The sequence below is a fragment of the Macaca nemestrina genome, chromosome 13 (assembly GCF_043159975.1).
Source record: "Macaca nemestrina isolate mMacNem1 chromosome 13, mMacNem.hap1, whole genome shotgun sequence".
In the NCBI taxonomy this organism is placed as follows: domain Eukaryota; kingdom Metazoa; phylum Chordata; class Mammalia; order Primates; family Cercopithecidae; genus Macaca; species Macaca nemestrina.
Window position 1 is genome coordinate 106,932,212 of NC_092137.1, and position 26,203 is coordinate 106,958,414.

General features: G+C 43.2%; 1 protein-coding gene and 1 pseudogene across 18 annotated transcripts in view; one reads left to right on the forward strand and one right to left on the reverse strand.

Annotated features, from left to right (window-relative positions):
- Positions 1-26,203, forward strand: part of LOC105471806 (myb-like protein A) — a 504,277-nt gene that overhangs the window by 272,725 nt on the left and 205,349 nt on the right. The window lies entirely within an intron of this gene.
- On the reverse strand, positions 18,325-19,912 carry LOC105471805 (platelet-activating factor acetylhydrolase IB subunit beta-like; annotated as a pseudogene).

The window sequence follows — 26,203 nt, forward strand, 5'->3', positions numbered from 1 at the left end:
TTGGAATTCAGGTGAATGAATTTTGATTGAGCACGGATTCATCATATCTTGCCAGGTTTGTCCTTTATTTGTCTACAATGCTGACGCATGTGGATTCACATCAACTCCATCCACTACACTTACAAAGGCAGATGCTTCCCCACCTTCTGTAATCAGGCAGGAAATGTATGGTATAGGGCAAGCACAGAGATGATTTTTTCTTTATAACTCCTGTAATATCCAGACCAATGTTACATATTCCTTAATATATATTTTCTGCAGCAAAATGTAGATTTATTTCACTATATTTTTCCCCAGAAAAGTCAGCATCCCCATTTGAAGAAGCAATCATAGAAACATGGAGAAATTCATTATAGTCTCAGTGGACATAAATCAACTTTTAATTACCTCTACCTGGAGATGCTTGGCACATTGCGCGGTGTGTGAGAGACTGAATGTGTGTGTGTCTGAGATGGAGTGTGTGTGAGTGTCTGAGAGGGGCGTGTATGTATGTGAGGGTGTGAGGCTGGGTGTATGTGAGATTGTGTGTGAGTTATCTACGCATCTCGTCTGTCTCCTCAGAGCCATTTCTTTTCTAATTGTGCTCTCAGACAACCAGCCAGCTAAGTGGGGTCTGGCAAGTCTGAGACACTCACCCTGGGGTTTGCATGAAGCTTGTCTCCAGGAACCCAGGATACAGTTTAGATTTGCTCAGACCCGTCTCAGTGGCCTGGAGTTAGGAGGAGCAGATCCTTTGAAAGGTAAAGAAGCTGCTGCATAGGAAACAGAAATGAATCAACTTCTGGGAAGTTGCTAGAGGTTGAATATGTGTCCCCTTCAAAACATGTGTTGAAACTTAATCCTCAGTATTGAGAGGCAGTGCCTTTAACAGGTAATTGAGTGATGAAGGCTCTTCCCTTATGAATCACAGGGTTATCATAGCAGTGGGACTGATGGCTTCACAAAAGAGGAAGAGAGACCTGAGCTAGCAGGTGAGCATGCTCAGCCCCTTGCCATTTGATGCTCTGTGCTACCTCAGGACTCTCTAGAGAGTCCCCACCAGCAAGACAGCCCCACCACATGTGGTCCCTCTACCTTGGACTTCTTGGCCTCCATAACAGAAAAAATAAATACCGGTTTCAAGTGCTCTGTTATATTCCACAGAAAAAAACAGGAGTGGAGAGGCTTATAACCCCCAGGATGACCACAGGCTTATATCCCTTTTATCCTCAGGGGCAAACCCTGGTCGACCTGTTTTTCCATCCAGCCAGGCCAGCACTGTAGCAGAGGGAAAACCCAAGGGCCCCACATCCTGGCAATGCAGCCAGGACTAGTGTCCAAAAAGATACTGGGAATGGTGCTGTGACTGCATGCTGTGAGTTGAAACAGCCTGACTACAGAAGGAGGAGTCAGGAGGGGCTTCCCAGAGGACAGCGGGGTGGGGTTCACCCCTAGTGCAGCCGCAGCAGGAGACTGGGGGGCTCTCTCTCCACTGTGAACCTGGTGTTCTTCCCTTCTCTGGGGTCTGGCTCTTCTATTGGGAGAACAAGGTGGGCAGCAGAAGTCACCAAAACCTCCTCCAGTTGTGCAATGCTAACCTTGAGAGCAGGGCCAGGCTGAGACAAACATAGAGCCCCCAGCTTCTTGCAGATAAGATGTGAAAAGAGTCTGTAACTCGTTCCAGGTCCTGTGGCACTGTTAGCAGAGATGGATGTTTCCAGCTGGGGGCTTGCCTTAGTTTATTAGAGACACTATAACAAAACACCTTAGACTGGGTAATTCATAGGTAATGGGCATTTATTTCTCAGTTTTGGAGGCTGGAAGTCCAAGATCAAGGCACAGCCCAATTTGGTGTCTGGTGAGGGCCCACTCTGTGCTTCATAGATGGTGCCCCTTGCTGTGTCTCACAAGGTGGAAGGGGCAAGCAAGCTCTGCTGCAGCTGTTTTATAAGGGCACTAATCCCCTCTAGGAGGCCTCCACCCTCATGATTTAATCACCTCCTAAAGGCCCACCTCTTAATACTATTACACTGGTAGTTGTCTCAACATATAAATTCTGAGGGGACACATTCAGGCCTTGCAGGGCTTTAGATCCCACCACTCCATCTTATCCTCTTTCTTGTGCCTTCTCCCTTCTCCTGAAGCTTGAACTGAAAGATGCTTGATTTTGGCCTCTATTTTGTGCTCATTGCCATTTGTGACAAATGAAGAAATTCTACGTATGGTGAGGACAGCATCGTGGAGCCCCTTAGACTTTAGATCTGTCCATTTGGCTCTGTGGATATGGGTTGTATTTTCTCTACTTTTCTTTGAGCTCTCCAAATGAAAAGATTTGATAATCTGAATACATTGACCATATATTCTAGAGGTATACAGAAACATGTGTGGACTCTGAAGCCGAACTTTCTGGTTTAGTCCTAATTCCAACACATATTAGAAGTGTGACTTGGGCAAGTTACATACATTCTCTGGGTCTCAGTTTTCACATCTGTTAAAAAAGACAGTGATACAGTTGGGTGCGGTGGCTCATGCCTGTAATCCCAGCATTTGGGGAGGCTGAGGAGGGCAGATCACTTGAGGTCAGGAGTTCGAGACCAGCCTGGCCAACATGGCAAAACCACGTCTCTACTAAAAATACAAAAATTAGCCAGGTGTGGTGGTGGGCACCTGTAATACCAGCTACTCGGGAGGCTGAGGTGGGAGGTGGAGGTTGCAGTGAGCTGAGATTGCCACCACTGCACCCAAGCCTGGGTGACAGAGCAAGACTCCATCTCAAAAAAAAAAAAAAAAAAAAAGAAAAGAAAAAAGAAAAAAATACAGTTATATAATAGCAAAGACATGGAATCAACTTAAATGCCCATCAATGATAGACTGGATAAAGAAAATGTGGTATATATACACCATGGAATACTATGCAGCCATAAAAAGAATGAGATCATTTCCTTTGCAGGCACATGGATGGAGCTGGAAGCCATTATCCTTAGCAAACTAATGTAGGAATAGAAAACCAAGTATCACACGTTCTCACTTATAAGTGGGAACAAAATGATGAAAACATACGGATACATGAGGGGGAACAACACACATTGGGGTCTGTTGGGTGAATGGGGGATGGAAGGAGGAAGAAGATCAGGAAAAATAACTAATGGGTACTAGGCTTAATACCTGGGTGATAAAACAATCTGTACAACAAACCCCCATGACGTAAGTTTACATATGTACATGTGTAACAAACCTGCACATGTACCCCTGAACTTAAAATAAAAGTTAAAATAAGCAGTGATAGTACCTATCTCATAGTATTGTTCTTGGAATTATGTTAGCCATTATATAATTCTTAAATAGTTCCTGGCATGTAGAAAGTACTATGTAAGTGAGAGCCATCATTGCTTTTGTAATGATTATTTTGCTTCCTTTCTTTTTGTTCATTGCACACTTAAATTTCTAAAAGAGATTCCAATGTCTTTATTAGTAAGGTGAGAGGAAAGCCTGAATTTACCTTCCCCGTCTTCCCAGCTCTGCCCCTCACAGCCCCAGACCTTTGCTTTGCTTTGCTTGCTGGACCCAAAGACACACAATTCTTGTCCCTGTGCCCGGGAAGAGGTGTTGGGATTCAGGGCAGATGTATTTACCAGAGTGTGGTTTGGGTCCCTGTATTGTCTTTCAACTTATAAAATATCTGCATAATTATTTTTCATTACTAGCAACGACATTCCTTTGTTATAACTGCTTTTTTGAAAATGAATATATGCACATCGTAAACAGTTTCAAGTGCAACCCCCTCCCCATCCCTTGTCTGATGGCCAGTCTCCCTCCCCTGAGGGCTGACGCCACTGCTTGCCAATTTTGACATAGGCTTGAAACAATGAGTGTCAAGTGACTAGGTGAGTTTGATCCCTCCTACTTGTCTTGGCAATCCCAAACAGTTCCAGGAGAAGATTGTTTGTTGGAGGATGGGTGGCAATGAAATAATAGCAATGGTGGTCAACCTTTATTGAGCAGGAATTGTCTGCCAGGCACCCTTCCAGGAGCTTTGCTTGAGGGATCTCGTGATCTTTGAGATGAGCTACCGAGGTGGCTACTGCTGCGACCTGGGATGGAGATGCCCAGATGGAGGTTCAGAGAACGCAAGTGTCCTTCTAAGGCCTAACTAACAAATAGGGGACTTCCACCTGCTCCAAAGATATCTAGTTCCAGAGTCCACACTCTTGGAATCTGGAAAACTCCATCAGGATTAATTCAGGAGCATCTTAGAACCACTTTCCCTGAAATTTCCTTTCTACAAACCTAGGAAGGCTTTCCCCCCCCCATCTTCCTAGCAAGTTCTTAGCTTTTTATGGAATAAGAAAATGCACAGAGTGATCTTCATCCTGGACAGGCTCCTTTGATGTGAGCCATGAGGCACCTTGGGCTGGGTCGTCTGTGGCCTCTGCAGGTGGCCTCCACATGTCCTTGGGCTTCCCCATCTGCCCAGCCTTTGGTCTTTTTATTTCAAAAGCAGGGAAAGAGCAGGCTCACTTGAACCTTCTCCAGAGTTCTTTCAATTACTGAGAGTCCATCTAGCTAAACATGTTTTAAAAAATATTTATTTGCACTGGTGAGCCCATGGCCATGGTGAAAGTGAGGACATAGGTAAACAAGAGTCCACTCTGCCCCACAGAGCTCACACCCCACAGGAGTAGAACACACAGCAGCCCTAGGAAAGGCACTTCTGGCCTGTCCCTGTCCCTCACCTGCTTTGCACCTGGTTATGTTTCCCTTACTCCCAGTAGCAAGTGCCCCAGGAACCCCCTGGGTGACCTACTCAGTGGTGGGTTGTGCCTGCTTACAGGAGGAACCAGAAGGCTACCTTGGGCTACTTGTCAGGCATGAGCCAAGGGTCACATTATAAAAGCTATGCCAGATTCCCCATAGATGATCCTCTATCCAAAAATTAGGAACTCTTAAGTCATAAGATGAGTCAAATCTTCCCCCTTAGGACTCAACATAGCTATGTTTTACTGGAAAAAAAGTCACTGGAAAGCACTTTTTATTGTGTTCTAAATCTCTCTTATACCCAAAGAGGTGGTTCAGCCCTGGTCTAAGGCACTGCTCACTTACTCTGATTGCCATCTTCAACATCATCGTGATGATGATGCAATAACAAGAGCTGCCTCTTCCCAATTGTGAAATTATGTTTATGGATATCTGGGGCTCACTCTTCTCTTTAGGAATGACCCCTAAGGGCTCATGGCTCCCAGCCTCCAGTACTGCAGGTAAAGCAGTGACCCCATCTCCAGAAACGTGGGTCTCACCACCACAGTTATAGCTTAGATGGGGCAAAGGGTGCTGACTCCGGAAGCCGCCATCATCACTGACTGTGTCGAATTTGGAAATGGAGACAGAAATGTACACATACTCATGGGCTTTGCAGAGGGGCGATCAAACCTTACTGTTTCTTTTTGGTTGTAAAACCCCGAGGATCCCTCTGCATTTCTTCCCTTCCCACCCACATTGTTTAAGCCTCAGTTTCTCCTTTGAGCTACCTGGGATTCTGATGGGCAGGATTGCTCTGTAACTGCTAAACTTTGTCCCCAACTCAGCCATTTTGTGTCTCTGGTTTGCTTTGGATGGCAGTTTTCCCCTTATCCTGCCCAGATTTCCAGTATCCAAGCCTGTTATTTTCTTATTTTCTTCTTTATGACCTGTATTTTTCCAAAGATTGAGAGACAAAAATGTCAAGGTGATAGATGCATATAGATAGATTGAAAGATGACAGTCAATTTTAATCCTCATTTTGCTTTTCTGTATTTCCAAAATTTCTACAATGAACATCTATTGTATTTGTAATCACAAAATAGTCTAATGAGACCGGGCATGGTGGCTTACACCTGTAATCCCAGCACTTTGGGAGGGTGAGGCAGGTGGATCATGAGGTCAGGAGATCGAGACCATCCTGGCTAACACAGTGAAACCCCATTTCTACTAAAAATACAAAAAAATTAGCCAGGCGTGGTAGCAGGCGCCTGTAGTCCCAGCTACTCGGGGGGCTGAGGCAGGAGAATGGCATGAACCCAGGAGGCAGAGCTTGCAGTGAGCCAAGATTGTGCCACTGCACTCCAGCCTGGGCAACAGAGCGAGACTCCGTCTCAAAACAAAAACAAAACAAAACAAAACGAAACAAAAGAAAAATAGTCTAATGAAAAGCAAGTTGGTACCTTGAAGCTGAGTGTTTTGATTGAATGTTGGCTCAGGATCCAGTCTCCCAGAGGTTAGTTAAAAGCTCTTTCTCCAGTCCCATGACCACTGGGGTAACAATTCAGCTCCTGGGGTCATGAAATTTCAGAGGGTTATCTTTGTCCTGAGCCTCAGACCTCTGTGGATCCAACAAGGGCAGGGCTGTCCGACAGTGGAGACTTGACATCCCACTGGCTCCCAGTACTTGGAGCTGCAGTGTTTCTTGAGCGCTACTGTGTCACACCGGGCCTGGGTGCCTGCCCCCATCTTCAGAGACCAGCACCCCAGTCTGGTCGGCTCACCTTACTCAAAGTGGCAGGACCGTCTCTACTGCGTGCATTTTCTGTGTGGTGTGTTTTTCTTTCTTTGATAGCTCATAAAATTCCCCTATCTGTGCTGGGCCTCTTGGTCTTTAATCTTCAACCTCTGCTGGAGCTGTCCCTATTTCTTTTTAATTATGCCTCTTTTTTATGGAAGTTTCCTATTGAATTTTTATGACTCTATAGAGCTGTGGATAGACTCCAACAAAAATGAAATCTTTATGGAGTAGTCATTTCTCTCCAGGAGGCCCTGATAGATGTTCCTCTGTGGATAGACGCGCATGTATGGTGGGGGCGGGGAAAGTCCCTCTGGTCTTGGCTGCAGCTTGGCAGGATGCGGGACAGGCAGCTGAGTTGCTTATTCCTCAGCGTGAGGGCTGCTGGGAGCGTGGCGTGCATCTCAGCTAGAGGGGGTGGGGGGTGACATGGGATACAGAGAATAAGAAGTAAATCTTCCCTAGGTGCAATTTCTTTGCCTTGGTGTCTGCTGAATTAGCACTGCTCCCTAATTGCAAGCAGTCAGGATACATGGCTGCATATGAGTGGAGACATGCGCTGTTACTCCTTATTCAGAACCTTCCTGGCCAGGCACAGTGGCTCACGCATATAATCCCAGCACTTTGGGAGGCCAAGTGGTAGATCGCTTGAGCCCAGGAGTTCAAGACCAGCCTGGGGGCAACATAGTGAGACCCATCTTTATATAATATAAAAATTTTAAAAAAGAAGAAGAAAAGAAAAGAATCTCCTGCCCAGGTCTGCCAGCTTGCAAAAATGTTATCCTTGGGGCTAACATCCTGTATGAGTTCATTTACTTGCTGCTGATAAAGACATACCTGAAACTGGGAACAAAAAGAGATTTAATTGGATTTATAGTTCCACATGGCTGGGGAGGCCTCAGAATCATGGCAGGAGATGAAAGGCACTTCTTACATGGCAGCGGCAAGAGAATAATGAGGAAAAAGCAAAAGTGGAAACCCCTGATAAACTCATCAGATCTCGTGAGACTTATTCACTATCACGAGAATAACACAGGAAAGACCGGCCCCCATGATTCAATTGCCTCACCCCAGGTCCCTCTCACAACATGTGGGAATTCTGGGAGATACAATTCAAGTTGAGACTTGGGTGGCGACACAGCCAAACCATATCACATCCTAAATGACTGTCTGGGGTCACTGGACCGTGGCATGCTTCTCCCTGTGCCAGCTACCAGCTATGTGGTCTGGGAATGGCTTGGGATCCACAAATAGCTCTCCAGGGGGGTCAGGGACCAGAGATGCTGTTGCAGAGTGTGAGTCCCTACGCCAAGGAGGGAAGGGACAGTCATTCATTTATAAATAGATATTGGGACTCACCCACATTGAGTGCTGGGCCTAGATCAGGGCACCAGGGATTTCTCAGTCATAGTCTCTTGTCCCATGGAGCTGATATTCCTGAAGGAGGAAATGGAGAAAACTCAAGTAAGCATGTAAGTGAGTGAGGCGGTTTTAGACTGTGGTGAATGCTGTGGGGCAAACAGGGAGAAATTAAGAGGGCTGCCAAGGGAGGAGGAGGAGGGAGGGGTTCTGCTTTCAACAATGTTCAGGGAAGGCTGCCTGCTGGGGCAGTCCTGGAACTGGGACAAGATGATGAAGGGCTTGCATGCTCAGATCAGGGGCAGAGCCTTCCAGGCAGCAGGACCAACAAGTGCAAAGGTCCTGAGATGGAATGAGTTTGTCAAGTTGAGACACAGAAAGATGAGCGTGGCTGGGGCAGTGTAAGCCACGGGGAGAGTGGAGAGACAGGAGGCTGGGTCAGGCATGGGGGCTTTTCAAGCCTTGCTAACTTATTTTAAATGTCTAAAGACACAATTTTGACGGCTGGACAAAGAATGGACTGTGGAATTGCATTGAAGTCCAGATGTCTAGCTTTTGGAACCACCAGGAAGGCAACACAATGCCCCTCTACTCTCAAGGGGATTTAGGGACTGGGAGAAGGTGGGGTTATTGCTTCATCAGGCTGTCTGGATTTCGATCTGTTTTCCTAAGCTGCAAGACCTCCTACAAAACTTGATCCTCACCTAAGTTTGGAGGACAACTGAGAAGTGATAGTTATGTTTTCCTCCCTGCAGAGAATAAACTCTCAGGAAAAGATGGAGCACTGCAGCTCTTACCTATGAATGTGGATAAGGAATGGAGTCTCCTATATGAGTGTGGCAACTGTCTACTCACTGGAAAGAACAGTGATACATATCGTAAAAGGGAAGGAAATGAACAGCATCCATTATGTGATGGCGTCTATCCCATGTGTTAGGTCCTGTAACTGACAACGGCCACCCTGAAAAGTATTATTGCCTATGAGACTGGAGACCAGAGAGGTTAAGTAGATTGCCCAAGATCACATAGCTGCTAAGAGGCAGAGCTGGGGTTTGGACTCATGTCGGCCTGACTCCAATGCCCTTTCATCTGTCACTCGCAGCCATAGCCCTAGACAACACCCACATGCCAAGGGCATCTGTAGTCCCCTCTAACAAAAGCTGTTATGGCTTCTCAGAGAGACTGGAGTCCATGGCTGGGAGAGGCAGGGGCACCCTGGGAGAACCCTGTGTCATCAGGGTTATTTTCAGGCCCTTCCAGCCACCCACTCATGGGTATAAAGCCTACCCCAAGTCTGCAAGAAAAAAACATGCTTGACACTTGAACAAAAACTGGCTCCGAAACGTAGGAAGAAAGCTGCAAAACCACAATTAGTAATTTAGATCGATGAAGAACGGGGACTATAAACGAGAAGAGAGTAGGGGAAGTAGGGAAAAAAAGGAACACAATGTATTTATTACCTGGAACGATACACTTAAAATGGTAAAGATGGTAAATTATATATGTATATTTTACCTCAATAAAAAATGAATTAAATAAAAAAAAATAGGAAAACAAATGATCTTATTTTACCTTCATTTATGCTTTCTCTGCCCTGTGTCTCTGCTTGATGCCGACCCCAGTTTCTGACTAATAAGGTTTTCCTTCTGCCTGAAGAGCTTCTGCAAAGCTGTCCTTAGGACAGATCTACTCGCTAGGAATTCCCTCAGTTTTTATATGAGAAAAATCTTTATTTCTGTCTCACTTTTCTAAAATTAAGAATTTTTAAAATTTTCTAAATTTTAAAAAAATATATATAATTTTTTTTTTTTTTTGAGACAGGGTTTCACTCTCCCACCCAGGCTGAAGTTCAGTGGCTCAAACATGGCTCACTGTAGCCTCAACCACACGGGCTTAAGCAATCCTCCCACCTCAGCCTCTCAAGTTGCTGGAACCAGAGGCACACGCCAATACATCAGGCTAATTTTTTTTACTTGTGTAGAGATAGCTTCTTACTATGTTGCCCAGGCTTGTCTCAAGTTCCTGGTCTCAAGCGATCCTCCTGCCTTGGCCTCCCAAAGTGCTGGCATTACAGGTGTGAACCACCAGGCCCAGGCCAAAATTAAGTTTTTTAATCTGGAGATCATTGTAAATTCTTCTGCAGTTGTAGGAAATCAGAAAAACATTGTGTGCCCTTTATCCAGTTTCCCCTAAAGATAACATCTTATATGATAGTATAATAGCACAGCCAGAATATTGGCACTGATATACTTTTACTTGTCCTCATTGTGTGTGTGCACACATGCATGTGTGTTTAGTTCCATGCAATCTTATCCCATATGTAGGGTCTGTGTATCCATCACCACAGGGTTCCTCTTGTTGCCTTTTTATAGCCATACCTCCTACCATCCTCTTCTCCTTAATCTCTGGCAACCAATAATCTGTTCTTCATTTTTATAATGTTGTCATTTCAAGAATAATAGACTCATGGTGTGTATGTCTTTTTTGCTCAGCATAATTCTCTGGAGATTTATCCACACTGTTGGGCATTTTCTTATGTCGATGTGATGTGAACAGCTCCTGTTCACCAGCCACCTTACCCGCTGATGCCTCTTCATGGGTGGGTGAATGAGGGGGACACAGCCATTTATTCCTGGCATCTTGAATTGAACTTGAAATTACTGCCCACTAGAAATAAGGCCTGGGGCATAGAGTCTTATTATTAAAATCTTTTGTGGAAAGTCATAGGGCTCCAATCACCCCAAAAACATTGTGTCTATGGGAAGACGCACCTTGAGTTCCACCATACAAATGGATTTGTATCAGTTTAGGTTTCATGTAAGCTGCTCACAGTATCCTAGTGATACATGTTTATGGTAAAATATTTTAGAGGGTAAAGAACAAACACTGCCAATAATTTTTTACTGTACACACATTTTTTCTTATAAAAATGTTACTCTATTTGCACATAGTGATTTGAATCGTGCCAATTTTTATTTGGCAATTGTATAAGGGCAGAACTTTAAATATCACCCCCAACATTCCTTGCCTAAGCCTCAGAACCTATGCTTACAAAGAGCAACCATATTCATGACTATGTATTTAATGCAACATTAGGAAACAAATACAGTAATAACCCACAAGCATTTTCCATGGCAATGACCTTTTTGCCATCTGGTTTAGTGACTGCAAAGTATCCCATTACATGGTTGTCTCACACTTTGGCAAGCAGCCCTTAAGGATGGACACTAAATCATCATGGGGTTTAATACTCTTATCCACAGAAGTTACTCCCAAGCCAGTCCTCACATATCTTGCTCTCATTACTAGGGCAGAGTGTTCTAAGAATTATCCTCTTATGGGCCACCGCCAGAGTAGACCAGACTCACTGTTTCCATGCCTGCTGGCTCTTGCTACCTCCATGCCCTGATTTCAAATAACCACTCCATCCATGAGCTAACTGACCTTAGAAAGATACACTTTTAGGGCCAGGCACAGTGGCTCATACCTATAATCCCAGCACTTTGGGAGGCCAAGGTGGGTGGATCACCTGAGGTCAGGAGTTCGAGACCAGCCTGGTCAAACATGGTGAAACCCCGTCTCTACTATAAATACAAAAACATTAGCTGGACGTGGTGGTGGGTGCCTGTAATCCCAGCTACTTGGGAGGCTGAGGCAGGAGAATCGCTTGAACCTGGGAGGTGGAGGTTGCAGTGAGCCCAGATCGCGCCAGTGCACTCCAGCCTTGGCAAAAAGAGTGAGACTCTGTCTCACCAAAAAAAAAAAAAAAAAAAAAAAAAAAAAAAAAAAAAAGATATACTTTTAAAAAGCATATCCTCCCAATTTCCAATTAAGGCCAATAGAGACCAAATATATCCTCTTTCATAAAACAAAACAAAAAAATGGCAAAAATATGTGAATCTACAAAAAGATACTAGAACTAAGAAGTGACTTTAGAAAGGGTACAAACTGTAAGGTCAATATTTAAAAAGTCCATTGCATTTATATGATTAACAACGAACAATCAGAAAGTGAAATAGAGTGCCATTTATAATAATATCAGAAATATAAAAATACTTAGGATAAGCCTGTCAAAGGATGGGGAAGACCTGTATACTGAAAACTACAAAGTATTCCTGAGAGGAATTAAATAAAACCTAAATAACATACCACAGTCAGGGTCAGAGGACTATATTGTCAGGATAGTACTTCTTTTCAAAATTGATACATAGTATTTTGTTTTGTAGAGATTGACAAACTGATCCTAAAATTCAAATGAAAACACAATAGGGGCCGGGCGCGGTGGCTCAAGCCTGTAATCCCAGCATTTGGGAGGCCGAGACGGGCGGATCACGAGCTCAGGAGATCGAGACCATCCTGGCCTACACGGTGAAACCCCATCTCTACTAAAAAATACAAAAAACTAGCCGGGCGAGGAGGCGGGCGCCTGTAGTCCCAGCTACTCGGGAGGCTGAGGCAGGAGAATGGCGTCAACTCGGGAGGCGGAGCTTGCAGTGAGCTGAGATCCGGCCACTGCGCTCCAGCCTGGGTGACAGAGCGAGACTCCGTCTCAAAAAAAAAAAAAAAAAAAAGAAAACACAATAGATCTGGAAAAGCCAAACCAATTTTGAAAAAGAAGAAAACGCTGGAGGATTAACATTACGTGATTTCAGATCTTATTATAAAGTCCCAGGAATAGAAAACAATGTGGCATACACATGGACAAATAAATCAATAGAACAAAATATATTTTCGGAAATAGACCTACATATATATGGACAACTGATTTTCAATGAAGGTGCAAAGATAGTTCTGTGGAAAAAGGGATACTCTTTGAACAAATGGTTCTGAAACAATTGAATATCCACATGGATGAAAAATCGAACTTGAAGGAATATTTTGCACCCTATATAAAAGTTAACTCAATATTGACTATAGACCTAATTTTAGAAGGTACAACTATATAAATTCTACAAGAAAATATGGGAGAAAATCCTTGAGACTTTGAGTTAGGCAAATACATTTTAGATATAAGAGCAAAAGCAAGACACATAAATAAATTGATAAATTGAACTTAATAAAATTTAAGAACTTTCACTTTGTGGTAGAGACACCATTAAGAGGATGAAAAGATAAGCCACAGACTAGGAGAACATTTTGCGAATCACATATCTGATAACAGACTTGAATCCAGAAAATTTTTAAAACTCTCAAAATCTCAGTAAGGAAACAATCCAATTTTATAAATGGAACAAAAAAATTGAACATTTGTTTCACCAAAGAAGATGTATGGATGGAAAATAAGCACAATGCCATTAGTAACTAGGGGAATGCAAAGTTAAACAACAATGAGATACTATTACACATGGATTACAATGTCTAAAGATAAAAATACTGACCACACCAAGTGTTGGTGTGGATGTGGAGGAACTGGAACTCTTATATGTTGCTGATATGAATGGAAGGGTACCTCCACTTTGTAGAACAGATAGGCAGCTTCTTAAAAGGTAAACATACATGTACTATATTACTCAGCCATTCTATTCTTAGGTATTTACTCAGAGAAATGAAAGCATATGTCCACAAAACATTCTTACATGATTGTTAATAGCAGCTTTATTTTCAATCACTTAAAACTGAAAATGATCCAAAAGGTACAGCAACAGATAAATGGACTGAGGCACATCCATATAATGGAGTACTATCAAGCAATAAGAAGAAGCAGACAGCTGGGCAGTGGCTCACACCTGTAATCCCAGCACTTTGGGAGGTTGGGGCAGATCACGTGAACTCAGGAATTTGAGACCAGTCTGGGTAACATGGTGAAACCCCGTCTCTACTGAAAATACAAAAAAATTAGCCAAGCGTGGTGGCACACACCTGTAATCCCAGCTACTGGGAAGGCTGAGGCAGGAGAATTGCTTGAACCCAGGAGGTGGAGGTTGCAGTGAGCTGAGATCACGCCACTGCACTCCAGCCTGGGTGACAGAGAGACTATGTCTCAAAAAAAAAAAAAAAAAAAAAAAAAAGAAGAAGAAAAGAAAAGAAAAGAAAAAGAAAAAGAAAAAAAATTAGCAGAGTGTGGAGGTGCACATCTCTAGTCCCAGCTACTCAGGAGGCTGAGGTGGGAGGATTGCTTGGGCACAGGAGGTCCAGATGGCAGTGAGCTGTGATTACATCACTGCACTCCAGATTGGGTGATAGAGTGAGACTCTATCTAAAAAAGAAGGAAAAGAAAGACTATTGATACATGCAAGGATACGGATGAATCTGAGAACAATTTTGCTGAGTGAAAGAAAGCAGAGGAAAAAACATACAAGCAGCAAGATTTCACTCACATAGAATTTTTTAAAATGCAAACTATAATGTCACCTGTAGTGACAAAAAACAGAACAATGGGAATTTATAATGTTAAACATATATTTATTAGAAAAAAAAGATATACAGTCAATCATTCAGGTTTCCATCTTAAACTAAAGAAAGAAGCCTAATTTAATTTAAGCCTAAAGCAAGGAAAATAAGATAACTAATAAAAATTAGAACAGAAATTAATAACATTGTAAACAAGAAAACAGCAGAGAAAAATCAATAAAACAAAAGCTGGTTCTTGGAAAAGATCAATAAAATTGATAAACATTTAGTTAGGCCAATGAAGAGAGAAAAGACACACATTATTAACATTAGAAACAAAAGAGAGGGCATCACAACTGATCCCATAGACATCAAAAGGTTAATTTATACAACAAACAACTTCATGCTCATAAATATAACTAAGGTGAGGTGAAACAATTCCTTCAAAGACACAAACTATCAAAACTCCCCAAAGGAGAGTAGTCTTACATTCAAAGAGATTGAATAATTTAAAACCTTCCAGAAAAGAGAGCACTATGCCCAGGTAGTTTCACTGGTACATTCAACAGAACACTTAAAGAAGAAATAATAACAATTCTCCACAATATCTTCCAAAAAACAGAGGCAGAGGCAATGGTTCCAAACTCATTCTATGAGGTCAGTTATCTTAGTCTATTTAGGCTGCTGTAACAAAACACCACACAAACTGGGTGGCTCATAAATAGAAATTTATTGTTCACAATTCTGAAGGCTGGAAAGTCCATGAGCAAGGCTCTGGCAGGTTTGGTGTCCAGTGAGGGACCGCTCTCTGCTTCATAAACGGTTTCTTCTAGCTGTGTCCTCACGTGCTGGAGGGGATGAGGAGTCTCTCTTAGGCCTCTTCTATAAGGGCACTTAGGTTTCCCCTATAAGGGATCACCGATTCATAAGGGCTCCACCCTCATGATCTAAGTACTTCCCAAAGGCCCCACTTCTTAATACAATCACCTTAGAAGTTAGAATTCCAACATATGAATTTGGGGGAACACAAACATTCAGACCATAGCACAGTATATTACCCTGACACTAAAACCTGGTAAAGACATTTTAAGAAAGGAACAACTACAGACCAGTATCTCTCATAATCATAGACACAAAAAAATCTTTAAAAAATATTATTGAATCATATTTAGTAATGTTATATACCATTACCAAGTGGGATTTATTCCATGTATACAAAGCTGGTTTGACATTCAAAAATCAATGTAATTTACCACATCGATAGGCTAAAGAAGATAAATCACATGACTATATCAACTGATACAGAGAAAGTGTTTGAAACAAATCAATACCTATCTACAATAAAATCTCTCAGCAAACTAGAAACAGAGGGGATTTCTTCAACTTGATAAAGAACATGTACAAAAAGCCTGCACTAAACATCATACTTATTGGTGAGAGGCTGGGTGCTTTCCCCCTAAAATCAGGAATAAGGCAAGGATGTCCTCTCTCACCACTCCTATTGAACATCATACTGGAAGTCCCAGCTACAGCAATAAGAAAAAGAATTAAAAGAAAGATATACGGGCTGGACAAAAAGAAATAAAAATAGTCTTTATTAGTAGATACATTGTCTACGTAGGAAATACCAAATAATCTACACACACACAAAAAGGTGAAAGCCTCATTGGAAAAGGTGAATATAACAAGGGCACAGCATACAAAGAAAATATACCAAAGTCAATTGCTTTTCTATATACAACGAATAATCAGAATTTGAAATGAAAATTACATTACCATTTACAATAGCATCCCCCCAAATCAGTATTTAGTTATAAATTTGACACAATCTGTATGGAAACTGTATGCAAAAAGCTAGACAATAGTGGCAAAATAAAATAATCTAAATAAACGGCAAGACAGTCCCTGCTTACCGATTGGAAGACTTGGTACGTTAAGATGTGAAGTATTTCTAACTTATTCAGAGCAATCCAATTCAAAATCCCAGCAGGTTATTTTTTAGATATTGATAAACTGATTTTAAAATTCATATAAACAAGCAGAAAGCCTAGAACAGCTAACACAATACTGAAGAAGAAGATCAAAGTTGGAGTACTCAGAGTCCTTCATTTCAAGAATTACTATAAAGCTATAATAATCAAGACGGTGTGGTATCGGCAAAAAAAGGACATATAAGTCAACAACTGAAGAGGCCAGAAATAGACCCACCCACACAGTATAATAAACTCACTTTTGACAGATGCGCAAAGGCAGCTCAATGGAGAAAGTGAAGTCTTTTCATCACGTGGTGCTGGAACGATTGGATGTTCATAGGCTAAATGAATCTGGACACAGAACTTGCAACTTACACAAAAGCTAACTCAAAATGGATCATAAACCTAAATTTAAAATGCACATTTATAAAACTTATAGAAGAAAACATAAGAAGAAAATCTATGTGACCTTGGGTTTGGTGAGAAATTTTTAGATACACAACCAAAAGCATGAACCATGAAAGAAAAAAAAAATAGAGAAATTGGACTTTATTAAAACTAAAAACTTCCGCTCTATGAAAGATTCTGCTAAGATAATGAAAACACAACCTGCAGACTGAGAAGAAATATTTGCAAAACATGAACCTGATAAGAAACTTGTATCCAAAATATTTTAAGAAATCTTAAAAGTCAACAAAAAGAGAATAAGTAATCCAATTGAAAAAAATGAATAAATCTGAACAGACACCTCCAAATCACCACCAAAGATGATATTTGTGTGTGTGTGTATACATATGACATACACATTTGTACATATATGTGTGTGTGTGTGTGTATATATATATATATATACACACCTTACAAATGGTAAATAAGCATGTGAAACATCATCTGTCATTAAGGAAATGCAAATGAATACAAGAGTGAGCTTTCACCACACACCTATTGGAATGGCTAGTATACAAAAAAACCCAACAATACCAATTGCTGTGAGAATTTAGAAGAATAAGAACCCACATTCATTTCTGGTGGGAAGGCAAAATAGTACAGCTACCTTAAAAGACGTTTGGAAGTTTCTTAAAAAGTTAAACATTATTTTACTGTATGAATCAGCAAGCATACTCCTAGATGTTTACCCAACTGGTTGAAAACTAAATCCACAAAATACCTGCATGCAAATGTGTGTGACAACATTATTCATAATTGCCAAAATCTGGAAAACCAGGATGTCTTTCAGCAGGTGAATAGATTAATAAACTGTAGTACATGCATATAAAGGAATACTATTCGGAGATATAAATAAATGAACTATCAGGCTATGTAAAAACATAGATAAAACTTAAATGCATATTATTTACTGAAAAAAGCTTATCCATTTATATTATTTTCTAGAAAAGGTAGAACTATAGAGATGGTAATTGAATCAGTGGTTTCCAGGGGCCCGGAGAGAGGGAAGAGTAGAGTCCGGAAAGCACATGAGATTTTTTTTTTAGAGTGGTAAAACTATTGTGTATGATACTGTGGTGGTGAATACATGACACTGCATTTTTCAAAACCCATGGAATTTTACGTCACAAAGAGTGAACCTGAACATATGCAAATTTAAAAAAATAATTAAAGATGTTGGGGGATTCCAAGATGGGATGGTGAATATGACAGAAGACTATCTGTATTACAAATGTATAAAATAATTCCACTGAAGGGGTGGGAGGAAAACGTGCTGACCAAGTGGCATTGGAAGTGAGTGGAGACTGTAAGACTAAAAACATAAGGAACTGTTCACAATCCTGTATTCTAGTAGATAAAGCTCTTTCCCAAAAGGATATAAGTTCTGAAGCCACTAGGCATGCACTCTGAAATGTGAAGTCACTGGATGGAGGATGGTGGGAGCCAGGTTTCTCCTTGTTGGAGGGGATGCTACAGACAAGCAGGCAGGGAAGGCTGCAGTGATTCATATGACAGTGGTTAGTGTTGGGGACATCAACGTGGAATCGAGTTCAGCTCAAAATAGATGTAGATGGATATGTACAATATACTTACAGATATGGGTTGGTATATATTTCCTTGTTCTGTCTCCTGACAGGGCCTGAAGAAGTGTCATCCCAGTAGCAATGAGCACACCTAGTGTTTACGTCTTAGTTTTTAATGCTGTTCTTTTTTTTTTTTTTTTACTTTGTGTGTAACATTTAATAAGCTCAATCTACATCCAGAATAATTTACATGAAAGACCAATATTTATTTAAACAGCGCTCAGTGGGGTAACCATGGTATCATCAGAGTGCATCCAGAGGAAAAGAGGGAGGAGGGGCCGAAGGAGACGCAATCAACGGCACTCCCACACTTTTACTGTTTGATCTACGCGTCCAGTGACCACATAGGGTGCTGTCTTGTGGAAATCCAAGGAGGTAACAAAGTGTTCATGCATAGTGAGGGTCTTCATGCATTGCTTGTTCTTGTGATCCCATAGGCATACGGTCTTGTCATCAGCACAACTCAAAATAAACTTTCCCCTGGAATTGAACAGAACTCCATGCACCCAGTTATCACGACCCACGAGGGTCATAAGGCACATGCCAGTACTGACATCCCATATCTTCATAGTCTTGTCTCTGGATCCAGACAGCAAGAATGGCCCAGGTTTACCACTTTTTCTTTTAGTCTCAGAGCCTGTTGCTTCAGAGATGGAAGAATATGAGCTTTCTGGAGCCCAGGAAATGCATTCTACCACATGCTCATGTTCTCGGAGCTCAGCCTTGCATTGCTTTGTTGCTATGACCCATACGCACACAGTTTGGTCGTTGGAACAGCTGGCTATCAGAGTGCCATCTTGATTTGGTTATACCATACGTACCCATTCTCTGTGTCCTGTGAACGTCTTCACACAGTAGCCAGTTTGCCCTTCCCACATTTTTATAGCTTCATCCCTTGAGGCAGACACTGTATGATCTCCCCTGGCCATGATGGCTACTGAGGAAACATCGTGGTCTTGGCCGTGCGTGGTTCTGATGCATTCAAAGTCCCGAAAATCCCAGAGTTTAATGGTCATAGCTGCAGAACAGGAAGCCAGAAGCTTGCCACTGTGGTCGAATGAAATATCCTGTACAGAGTCTGTATGTCCTCCCTTTAAGAGTTTGTTCAAAATCTCCAGTCTCATAATCCCACACGTTAATTGTAGCATCCTCTGAAGCAGAGACCATAACATCGAACACAGGATGGAATATGACTCGAGTGACTGGACTCCTGTCACCACTCAATGCATATTTTTCTGGCAGAAAATACCCATTCTTTTGGGTCTTGTTTCTGACCAAGAGATCCACCTGACATAAATTCTTCTTTTGTTTAATTTAACTTTGATTCTAATTCCATAACCTTCTTTTGTTATCTAATAACAGATGTCCCTTTTTTTCCCAAAACTCCAGCCTACTTTAATTCTTCATTCATATCTAATTCAGCTTCCTTTTTAAAAACTGAATATGCCTCTTCATAGCCATTTGGACGAAGATAAACTGCTATAGCTCGATTGAGTTCATCTTGTTGTCTCTGGGACAGCACCATCTTGGCTGTCATGTCAAGCTTATCTGATATAGTGGTATGTCCCTCCTTTGGGAAATCAAAAAGCTTTTTGATCCGTGGACTTATAATTTAAATATGCCACTAAGTGTCTTCCACACAGGGGAAAATGATTCTTTTACAAATGATTCCAACTAGTAACCAGAAGATATTCAACAAGTAAGATTCATTCCACTCTCCCGGGCACCAGACTCTGCCATTGCCCCACCGCTCCAGCTCCGTCTGTCACAGGAGCTGCCCCAACGCCCTGACATCACAACGCTGCTGCCACTGCCCCCGCTGTTCTTAACACCATTTAATAAAAGGAACTCAGCCTTCCTGGAGAAATGGCTGATTCTAGGACAGGCGGGGAATGTACAAGATGAGCCTGGAGGAGCATTTCACAGGGCCAGAAAGTGAGAACGTGCTCAGAAGAACAAACAGTAACACACAGGTCAAGGGGACACAGTAACCACTTGAAAAAGCTTTCAATGGCCAAAGCTGGAACAATTTGAGCAACAAAGTAGTATTGGTTTATAAATAACCCAAGTAGAAAATAAATCTGCGTGACTCCATACTGATTTACATTTATATATCTATTTAATCATATACCTATGAATAAGTAAATGGCAGAGAATAGGCACATCTCCAGAGTGCAGTGGAACTTCAGGTCATTTATGTAATACTCCACCCCCAAGGAGGTGGAGCATAATTCCCCCCGCCTTAAGTATGGGCTGCACACAGTGACTTCCTTTCAAAGCGTACAGTGTGGAGAGGCGGCAGGGGGAGAAACTTCACAGTGGAGACGTCCAACAAACACTGCCTCAGCCAGACGATCATGGTCAACATGAAGCGTGACGTCATGTTGATAGTATGTGTTCCTGATAGAATGTGATGAAAGTGGCACTTTACTTCTGTGGTCTTCTCCCAATAATCATAGAAGAAAACACCAGGCAAATCCCAATGTTGGGACATTCTACAAAATACCTGTCTAGTGTTCCTCAAAACTGTCAAGGTCATCAAAAACAAGGAAAGTCTAAGAAATTGTCACAGCCAAGAGAAGCCTAAGGAGATGCAACAACTCAGTGTAACATGGTGTTCTGTAGTGGAAGAAGGATGCTGGGTCAACTAAGGAAATCTGAATGAAGGGTGATTTTAGTTAATATGTATCAACTTTGGCCATTAATTGTGGTAAAAAGTACCTCATTAATGCAAGATAGTAACAAAGAGAGAAACTGGGTATGATATCTAGGGAAACTCTCTGGACTATTCTCAACTTTTCTAGAAATTTAAACCTATTCTAAAATAAAAAGTTTATTTTTATTTTTTTGAAGCAATCCCCCTTCTCTCTCCTCCCTCTTTCTCCTTTCCCTCTCTTTCCTCATTTCTCCCCTCTTTTCCTTCCTCCACTTCCTCCTGGCCCCTTCTGTTTTCCTTTAACAATAACAATAATGTATTAGTCCATTCTCACACTGTGATAAAGAACTACCTGCAACTGGGTAATTTATGAAGAAAAGAGGTTTGATTGACTTGCAGTTCCACAGGCTGTACAGGACGTATAGCTGGGAGATCTCAGGAAACTTGCAATCATGGCAGAAGACGAAGGGGAAGCTAACACATCTTCACGCCGGAGAGAGAGAGAGAGAGAGAAGGGGGAAGTGCTACACACTTTCAAACAGCCAGATCTCGTGAACTCTATCATGAGAACAGCAAGGGGGAAGTCCGCCCCCGTGATTCACTCACCTCCCACCAGGCCTCTCCTCCAACACTGGGAATTGTAATTCAACAAGAGATTTGAGGGGGGACACAGAGCCAAACCACATCAAATAGCATCACACATGTGACCAGTAGGTTGTCGTTTCCAGCACTCTTCCCTTGCATTATTCTGCAGGAGTCCTGGCCATGGTGCAGAGATGGGTGTGGTATTCTTGAATTCACAGTTGGGTCAGGGAGGTGAAATGACCTGCCTAGGAGGTAGCAGAGGTGCTAGCAGTGCCCCCAAGACTCATAGTGAATTCTCCTGGGCCCGCCCATCACCCTGTTATGCCACTTTTCAGTTTCCCTCTGATCACAAATGACTTGGCACACAGTCTAAGTGCCATGCTTTTACTCCAGAATTTGACTTATATTGTCCTATAGGCTGCAGGTACCCTCTTGTTGCTCCTTTCCCTTGAAGAAAATACATCATCTCAAAAGAAGGCAATCAGGAGCTGGCAATGGCACTGGAATCCCTTCCTGGGCACAGAATTGATGCTCGTCTGCCCTGTGCCCAGCACTTTTACAAGAAATTTCATTTGGTCAACCCTCCAAATATCATGGAAGGACATTATTGTTATCTCCAGTCTGCAGTCGAGAATGCTGAGGCTAGAAAGTGGTTACCACTAAAAGCAAACCTTGTCTCTCTTTCCAATTGCCTATCCACCCTGACTCTGGGCTCTGACCCACACCCACTTGCTCAAGGTTCCAGCTAGGAGTTGCCCATTCCTTCAAGCATGAGTTCATTCATACCCATCACCCTGTGAGACTTGATGTGGCCTCATTAACAAGCAGGTCTCACTTGCTCTGTGCATGTGAATATGCCTTAGGAAGCTTATCAAATCCCAAAGGAGAAATTACATCCTCTCGGAAAAATACAGTGAGGTGACTGTCCCGTTTCCTTTACTGGCTCTGGACCACAGCTGAGTTCCCACGCACGCACTGTGGCACCCGAGAGTGTGGGCAGAGGCACTTCTGCTGAGTGGGATGAAACATCTTAAGTGCTCTGAGGGTTGAAACTTTGAAGAGGTTGAGATCTGTGAGAGCTGAAGAACCTTTGAATCTCCCTTCAGCTCTCCCTACCCCAACCACAGCCCTTCTCTTGATGTAAAACATGTGTTCAGATAGAAAACAATGAGGCTTACTTCTATGCCAGTAGGACTGTTTGGCTTTAAGCTTCCCCAGTGGTTGGAAACAACAATCTCTGAGATTTGCCCAAAACTTTAAATGGAAGTCACTCCCATGGGTCACATCCATGGATTTGTGAGATAGGGCAGGAGGCTGTGTCTCTGCCACCCAGCGGTGGGAGCAGGGGTGCTTGCAGCCTGGTTGTATTGGGGGTGAGCTCCTCATCCAGCTGCCCATGAGGATAACCTGTGGAGAAGATCAGATGGAGGTACCTGGACTTATGCAGAGGGGTGTTCAGGTTAAACAGAAATACCCAGGGGCCAATAGAGGGAACCTTGCAACAAGTGTATGAGTTAGCCCCTCACCCGACACTGGCCACCCAGACGACATCTTCTTGGACATGATGAATAGCCTCACTTCCACCAGAACATCTTCCTGCCAGGCCCTGCTGCTGCTTCCCCAGCTGTGTGGCCTTGGATGAGTAACATGGCCTCTTATTAAAGAAATGGATGAAATACTTTCTAAAGAATCTTCCAACTCTGAAGGTCTGTGACATCTTTTGTCACTGAATTAATAGGAACTCAGCTCCGTATAACATTCTAGATTTGGTGTATGTTAGGAGACAACCTCTGTTGATGGGCTGACCAAATGTCTGAAGTGGGAAGGATTTGGGGACCAAAACAGGTAACAAGAGGAGATGAACACAAGAAATTCAGGTTGAATTAACCTTCAACAGATATTTACTGAGTAACTTCTACATGTAAGTCACCGAAGTCTGGGAAGGGGAAATGGATAAACATATGATTCGCTCTCTGAAAAGCCTATATTCTAATTAATTGATGTATTAAGTAATGCTGGGTGGAGGAACAATAACCCAGGACTTGTATAAATGATAGGAGACTCTGGGGGAAGAGTAAGGCTAAAAGAGACATTATCCGGGAGGCAATTCTAGAGCAGGTAGATTTCAGGTACAGGACAATCAAAGAAAAGGAGAGTGGCATTCACGCATCAAGTCCAATAATATGGCCTTATTTTATGGTCCACCTGAGTACTGCAGAATTTAGCCCTAGGTACCACCAGGTCCAAAGCTGCTTCTTTAACCTACACTTTAAGCTCTTGTCACTTAGAAGGGGCTGTCAGGGTGCCAGGGATGGTGGCAAGTTCTGCGTGGACTTCTCTGGTCCTAGAGGATGTTGGAGTCACTGGGGTGTGAGGACATTGGAGAGACAGGAATAGCGTTCCACACCGCCATGAGGAAGTGGAACCTGATGCAAAGCCACAGGGAGGCTGGCATTGATGGGCCAGGAGGAATTCCCACCCAGTGGGAGAGTTTTACATTGAAGACTACATACCTGGTCAGGGTATAAGGCAAAGTGGGCTCCCACCCCTGACATGTGCCTCTTTACCGATGTTCTTTGTGACCTTATTCCCCACCTAGGACAGCTAGCACTTTAAGCTCTTGACTGTCATTTATACTTTATTCATGTGAATGGGTTTTTAGTTTTCTCTTGAGAGCAAGTTGGGATACCAGGAAAGTTGACAAGAGTTTGACTTTCTAAGTTGGCTGGGAAAGAGTGATGTCTCCAAATAATAATTTGTAGAGGGTCCCATCAGTTTCCAAAAGAGGAAGTGGGTGTTTGTCTTGCTTTTGAGACATTTTGGGAGACTTAGACACAATATAATTTCTGTTGAGAACAAAGGAGGGTTAGGATTTGGCGAAGGAAGACAGATATTTCCTTCTGTCTGCTAAAGAGATGGTCTGGAGTAGAAAACTTGTGGACTGTGTTTACAGTTGTGGAGTACTACTCTTGGTTCAAACAATAAAACAGAATCGATGTCTGTGGAACAGAGCTGGAAGGGGCCTCATGGTTGGTTTTCAAGGTAAACTAACCACAGACGTCAGTTTTCCACTCCTCAGCCTTTTTAGCATCTGGATTCATCTTCCAGGAAGGCCATAACAAAGCTCCACAATCTGGGGTCTTAACAACTGAAACTGATTGCCTGGAAGTTCTGGAGGCTGAAAGTCCAAGCTCAGCTTGGGCAGCGTGGGTTTCTTCCGAGCCCCGTGAGGGAGAATCGTTCGTGCTTCTGGTGTTTGCTGGCAGCTGCTGCTGTTCCTCGGCTGACAGAAGCACCACCCCGAGCTCTCCCTGCATCTTCACAGGGCACTCTCCCTGTCTGCGTGTGTCTGTGTCTGAATTTCCCCCTTTCATAAGGACACCAGTCATGTTGGATTAGGGGCCCACCCTACTCTAGTATAATCTCATCTTAACTAATTACATCTGCAATGGTCCTATTTCCAGATAAGGTCACATCCTCAGGAACTGAGGGTTCAGACTTAAACACATGAATTTGGGGGAGGAGATGTAACTCAGCCCATAACCACATTCTTTTTACACAGGGAGTTCAAGTTTGAGAGCCCAACAAATCATGCAGGGAAAGGAGATGAAATCCTCTGGGTCCGTCACTGAGGCAGCCCTAGACACACGCTGAGCTATTGTCCCTACTTTACCAATGCAGACTAAGCTTGTGTCCATGGAAAAGCCCAGTGTGAACTAAGATCACTGGACACCCATCTTGCTGCTGGGGGCCTGGGCCCACACAGGAATCCCAGGCCTAACCTGAGGGGAGCAGGCTACACCAGGCCGAAGATGGCCGCCTTGATTTGGGTGCACACTCAAATGTGCAAACCACTGCCTGCACCACAGAGACCGGTCCAGAGGTGTCTGTCCAGAGGGCTGGGCAAAGCGCTATCTTTGAACCAGCTGTCCCCACTCAGGCAAGAGGTGGCTTTGCTGGGCCTCCACTTCCTCCACTGCAAAACAAGGGTGATGCCCTGCCCTGCCAGGCCCACCTAGGGTCAGGTGAAGATCAAATGGGATAACAAGATAGAATGTCTTTTAAAAGACACACACACGATGGTGGCATGGGGGATTGTCCTTTTGACTATCATGCTCTGTGCAGCCCTGACTGTTACATGCTAGCTGGCTGTCTCATCTCCTCGAGGTGTCCTGAATGCCTGCTGGTGGGGACGACTCCAACGACTATAATGTACCTGGCCTTCCCTGTGCCCAGCTTTACATCCAGTAGAGGCTTAGGCCACCCTCGATGGCAGCCTGCCTGCTGCAGGCCTGCTCGTCTCTCAAAGCAGAGGCTGACACGCACCCAGGTTGCATTCCAGGAGTCCTGGCCTGCTTTTTCCACATGGCGAACTTCGAGCAGTGAGCTTGGGAGCAATCTTTCTGCTGGGCTCTGCCAGGTGAGCCAGCCCGCAGGAGTAGGGGGTATCCCAGGCACGCACCTGTGGCTCAGGTTTCTCCCTTGTGGCCCGCTCTCTCCCCGCTGCCGTTTTCCAGAGCACCTCCATTGCTGCAAGATTGACAGCTCACTCTTGGTAGGGAACAGAGTGTAGGAAGTGATCTTTTCAACCTTCCCTTGCAGTTCCACCTGCCAAAAGCCCCTCTACCGCTTGCCGTATTTACCCTGGCCGCCAGGCCTCTCTCAGCTGCCCTAAGAAAACAGATTACCGTCCAGAGCAAAGTCCTCGTGTGTTTCCTTTCTGGAGATGAATCAAGCTCTGAAAGAAAGGTTTCCTGTA